This window comes from Mytilus edulis, chromosome 7 (genome assembly GCF_963676685.1).
Source record: "Mytilus edulis chromosome 7, xbMytEdul2.2, whole genome shotgun sequence".
NCBI lineage: Eukaryota > Metazoa > Mollusca > Bivalvia > Mytilida > Mytilidae > Mytilus > Mytilus edulis.
Window position 1 is genome coordinate 74,862,782 of NC_092350.1, and position 6,263 is coordinate 74,869,044.

Sequence of the window (6,263 nt, forward strand, 5' to 3'; positions counted from 1 at the left end):
ATTGATAAAGAATACCTAGCAAAATTTAAATGATGATATGTGGATGTTTTACGTCCGGCTATCCTGTCTGGATATTGCAGACTGGAAAAACCTATTTAAAGACCGGTGTCTTTTTGTCAATTGGCCTTCGTTTTACTCCGACTGCGTTGTTGTGGCTGGTACGGAGTATCAGGTCGTTCTGCTAGCATGGCTGTTTGTATTGCCCTTTTTGATTCAGTGTTGATGACGGGCGATGTGTGTGGTGGTGTGCGCAGTAGGTCTGGATCGTTGATGTCAAACCCTTCATCGAAGTCGATCCTACTGCGCTTGCATCTGTCATTTGTGGAGGTGTAGAAAACCAGGCGATGGCAGGCCTTTTTGGGGTTGTAAGGACTGGTGACTATCCTTATTGACTACACCCCAACTGGTTCACCTTTGTACTTTGTTGGTGTAAGTACTTGACCGACTATTGTGTCTCTTGCCTCGATATGCGTGATGTGGTCTACGCTGGTGGTTTGTTGATTTTGAGTGGGAGGTACAACGGCTGTTTTGTTGGCCATCCACTGGGCGTAATGGTTAGGGATGCGTCTCCTGGTAGATGGTGGCTTGTTATTGCTTTTCATGGCCGGCTCAGGTTTCCTAGATATAGTATCTGGTTCCTTGACCTTGATCCAAGTGAAATGAACCGATACTTGGTCAGAACAGGCGGCGAATTTCCATTCCGGCTCTTTTCCATCCAACTTCATTGTTACTCTCTCAAGGCTCTCAGTTCATTAGGTAGTTCCATAATGTCTGTTAATGATGTTTACGATTCTAAGTTCAACTCACGAAATTCAAAACAATTAATATATAGTTTTATATGAAATTATAATTCAGAAAAAGTTAAAAGGGATATAATAAGTAAAAATTACCATGCTGGCGGGCTTAAAATGATAAACATAGATAAAAGTCTAGAAGCGATAAATATTAGTTGGGTAAAAAACTCATCGATAACGAAGATCTATCACCCAATTGGAAAGTCTTGCCAAAATTTTATTTTGATAAATTTGGACAAGAATTCCTTATATTTAAAATGAACTTCAACAATATTAATTTGGTCGATAAACTGAAAGAAATAATTCCACAATTTTACTTAAGAATAATCATATCATGGATAAATTCAAAATCTGAAAAAATAATCAGATCAACTATCATATAAACAAATTAGACAGCTTATATGGGGCAATAAAAATATCAAATTAAACGGTAAATGTCTTATTTTCAAAAAACTGGATAAACAGTAAAATTCTATTTGTAAATGACATTATTGATAATAAAGGAACATTTAATCAAACATGATCTCTATAGCTAGCTCAAAGTACGTTGATTTTGTTGAACGAGGAATACTGCTTCTCAAAAATTGCTAAGACAGGGCTATGAATCAATCAAATTAAGGTCATCACTTAAGAAATTTTACGGTCGCAATCATGAGCTGATTGGCCATTATGACAAAAGTGTGTCAGAAATTATATCTGATATTCTTCCTCAGTCATAATAACCCTCCATCATCACCGAACTGAACAAAGAAATAACATCACGGGTGCCGTATACGGTGCAAGAAATGTTTACACTTCCGGAGCACCTGATTTCACCCCGGTTTTTGTGGAGTGTTGTTTCTTATTTATTATTTATAACTGTTTATGTAAATGTCCTTTGGTTTTTTTAGTCTTTGTTTACTCCTTGGTTTTGATCGTTATAGTCTTAATGAAAGCAATACCAAAAACAGTGGTAACAACAGCTAACTAAAGAATTGAAGAATCAATTAAAACAAAAGTTTCTATAGACTCCGAAAATAAATTTAAAGATAGTAAAGGAAAAATGGTATCATTCAAAAACATTTCTTCCAAAGCATTTACATCTCCCTCTTAAGAAGATATTATGAAAAACCAATAGGATTTCAAAAATGGGACAACATGTTTATCTTAGAAAACAACACAAGCAGGAGAAAAATAACTAAAACTCTGTAATATTTGCGATGTCATCGAAGATAATGAACACTATTTTTTGACATGCGAATTTCTTAAACCATTTTGGGATCAAATAAAACTATTACTTGATAAACGTAAAATAGGACATCATATAACATCAATTAGATCACTTTTGTACGGATACAAAATAAACGATACAAGTTATTACAGTATTAATGATTTAATAACAATTATACGTTTTACTGTATACAAAGGATACTATATATCCAAACGAAAAACAAAACAAATTAATGTGTTTGAAATTTTTAAAAAGAAATTTCTTCAATATTATGAAATATTGATAAATAAAGAAGGCAAATATGAAAAATTCCATAATCTGGTTGCAGCAAAAATTAAATCAATTTCATGAATTACAATTTATAATATATCATGTTATCTTATTTCTTATATCTTATCGTTAAGTATATCGGATTTTAATAATGTATTTTACAAATGTTTGATAGGCATCATTTGTTTAAAAATCAAACCATTAAATATGATCATTCAACTTCATAAATCAAAGAAAACTAGAAAGGTTGAATATGTACAGAACACCATAAAGAAAATATAAGACTGTATCACACAAAAAAAGATTATTAAAGAGAGAAAAATATAAATTGTTCGATTTAAACATAGAAAATACACCAATTTCATCAGAAACTACGGTGTAAAACTACCAATTATTACAAGGTTTAACCCCTTCAACCAAATATTGCCATTAGTAACGACAAGAGCTTTTCCTCAATGACCAGCATGACCTTCCATACTGTATTCAGAAATGCCCAAGCTGAACTGATGGATTTCCTTTTGATCCTTTTTATGATGTTATCTGCTCATTGAAGAAACTTTTGTTTTCCGAATGTGCATCTGATGCAGTAAAACTGACACCGCCTATGTTATTTCACATGCAGTGGAGGGGCTACATAAGGATTTATATACAAGGTTACACCTTTATTATTTTCATTGCACATTCTCAAGACATTTAAATCAAACAGAATATATGTCGGTATACTTATGAAGTTAATATTCTTAATTTTCTATTAAGTGAAATATTATACTTAGAACAAAGCAATCCAGTATGCTATTTACTAAATCTGTTGACTTGAACTATAAAATTGTTTCTTGACAGCTCATCAATACGTCATTGATTCAATCCCTGTTAAGCAGATCAAATTTGAAACAGATGACACAAAACATGGTACGTTTTAAATAACTCTCTAATAATCAATTTTCCAATCTGAACAAAACAAATAAAACCTCAACAAGAGGGAGAGAAAATTTAACAATACTCAATAAAGACACATTCAAACAAAGCTTAAGGATAAATAATGTCTAAATAATTTTAAAAGACCAATTTTGATGTTATAACATGTCAATCTGTTGGCATTGATTGGCATAAAAAAATGTTAAAGATGATATGAGAGAGATATACATTTACACTTCTCAGATTCTAGAGATGGAAAATCGGAAATAAACAACATCATTTTATCAAAACCGCTGGCGAAGTCAAATTGCTTCATTTAGGTATTACATAACAATCGTTACACTGTTTCAATTCCATATGCAGTTACATCTTATATCATTATTTTTGTCACGATAAGAAAGAAAGTTTGTTTTGAAAATAGAATAAAATTGCCCACCTCTGCTATTTTATACAAGATAACTTTTGGGGTTTATCTTTTTATCCAAACTGTTTCCCTTATAATATTGGTCGTGGGTGTCACATATACATAAATTAAAATAATCAAGGTTTTTTTTGCCTCAAAAAATAATAATACCAAAGCGCATTAAAGTAAATTCTCCTTTATTTGAAAAGAGAGAACCAAATCAAAGACATAAAAAATAAATAAAAAAACCTTACAACAATGTGAGATATGCATATATTCTGTTCTAAAAAAACTCACCATAGGTACCAGGAATGAATTTTTGTATTTGCGTCAGACGCGCGTTTTGTCAACAAATGACTCATCCGTGACGCATGAATAAAAAAGAAGAAGTTGAAAAGGCCAAATAAAGTACGAAGTTGAAGACATTGAGATCCAACAATTCGTAACTGTTTCAAAATACAGCTAAGGCAATCTATTCCTGAGGTAGAATTTATAATTATTACCATATAAATGATAATTCATGTCAACACATAAGTGCAGTAATCTTGCTGGTGATACTTTCAGAGAATAAAAAAATCCTCCAGCAGTGGCATCGTCCCAGTGGTTGTAGATATACTCATCAAAATATTTGTTGTATTTCAATACTGATGTGACATTGTGAAATCACTATCTAAAGTTAATCCTGCACATATAACTACTTTGAACAATACGGATATAAAGGACAGAAACCAGCTGCCCAATTCTTTGGTTAAAAAGTGATATAAGTGCAGGATGCTAAATTTACATTAAAAAGTGTTGCATGATTGTCCTTTTTAACCAGTATTTTACCTTTGTATTTATTTTATTGTTTTTTTGAATATGCAATGCTTTAACCTAAAATGGTTTGACTATCCTTTAGTTAAGTTTTCAATCTGTCATCTCCTCGAAATAACCATAAAAGAGAAGTCTTATTTAAGTCACAAAACAGTGTTCATATACCAGTGGCAAATTTCCAACTTACAGGTCGAAGCAAAACACCATTATAAAATATTAAACGACGAAAGACAAACAAATAAAAAAAATCAACAAGAGAATACAAATACAAACAAACTGAGGAATGCCAACTCCATCAAAAACTGGGTACCACGTTAAAAAGCGTCTTTGCAAGCAACAATCCTCTATCTATGAAATCAGGATAGGAAACGCATTCTTTGGAACATAGTATCAATTTAAAGATGTGACTCCATTTGCAGGAGCTGCTAAATGTGAAATTCAAAATAAGGGAGCTTAAATCACCCTTTTTCGGAAAGTTTTAGTCAACTGACGAGCTTGTATAGAACTTCGGTAGTTGCGGCTGGCGTACCGATTTGTATATTTGGTATCAGTTTTTAATTTTTATAACCACAGGGTTAATGGATGACACTGCTGATAGATGTTTCATCCCCAATTAAACCATGAAACTCGCTGTCATGACTTCTGTTTAGACATGCATACCACTTATATATCTCTTTTCTGTAAATTCACTGGTTAAAATGTTGAAATATTTGAAATACAGAGATGTTTTAAAACTTCGGAAAAGTGACAAAAATTTTGTGGTTTTTAAAAGCTATTCAACCTGGTATTCTTTTTAAACATTCTTTTGTATTAACGGGATGTCTCTGGTGATTCTTATATAGTTTTAACAATAAATCTATGATGAAAAAAAGGTAAAACACAAAAAACACCGAACTCCGAAGAAATTTTAAAAATGGAAAGTCCCTTATCATGCTTTTCAAATGGTAAAATTAAAAGCTCAAACACATCAAAAACTGTGCGCACTTATTTGTGTCTGCCCCAAAAATACATATACATAATCAACGGACGTGAGCAAGTTAATTATCATACGATATAGGCAAAATAAATTAATGTGTTTATATATAACCTTGTTTCTGTCACTATATGTTTTTAAGAGACATAATAGTATTACTAAACATATAAGATATTATCCGTATCAAATTCAATATTTTCGTGAGGCAAACATTGGTGGGAAGCAAATTCATTATTGCAAAATGACTATGTATGTACTTATAGTGCAGACAAAAGTTGCAGACAGAACAGATTCTACTTCATTCCAGGGAGTAAAAATGGAGGAAGATGAAGAGAAATACGGTATATTCTGAAGCTTACATTATTTTGCATTCACTAATGACTTTCCAGTACACAGTCCTTTTGAACCATCAATTTACAAAAAATAATTAAATTCATATGTATTTGCATGTGAATTACATACTTTAATATTTTAATATTGATTGATATTAAGGAAGACTTATTATTTACGTATTTTTGTATTTCAATTAAAATGCTTATTTAATGTATTTCTCTAAGGTCGATTTACAAACTTTGCTTTAAAAGTTGAATTGGACGATCGACGATAACATCATTAAGCATAAATCCACATATTTCTTTATTTGATAGTCAAAGAATATAAATTGGCGTATTTTCACAGAAATTTCTATGATAACATCAACTTGTATTTTTTCAGATGAGATTTTTATAGATGTTGACAACTTAAAATGTCTGTTTAAAATAAAGGGACTACCAAATGACCTATATCAGACTGAACTGGAAGAAAGGCCACCTGATGTAAAAGGTATCATGCAAAAAACTGAGAACTACTAAAAATAGTCACATGATAAGTACTCTAAAAAAAAAT

At 31.6% G+C, this 6,263-nt stretch overlaps 1 protein-coding gene and 1 long non-coding RNA gene across 3 annotated transcripts in view; one reads left to right on the forward strand and one right to left on the reverse strand.

Moving 5' to 3' along the window:
* The window catches only part of LOC139482229 (E3 ubiquitin-protein ligase rfwd3.S-like), a 143,463-nt gene that overhangs the window by 60,654 nt on the left and 76,546 nt on the right, over window positions 1–6,263 (reverse strand). The gene's annotated exons all lie outside the window — the stretch shown is intronic.
* On the forward strand, window positions 3,113–6,197 carry LOC139483639 (uncharacterized). The gene is made up of 3 exons (XR_011655062.1): window positions 3,113–3,183; window positions 5,642–5,719; window positions 6,093–6,197. It is a non-coding gene; the product is annotated as an uncharacterized lncRNA (long non-coding RNA).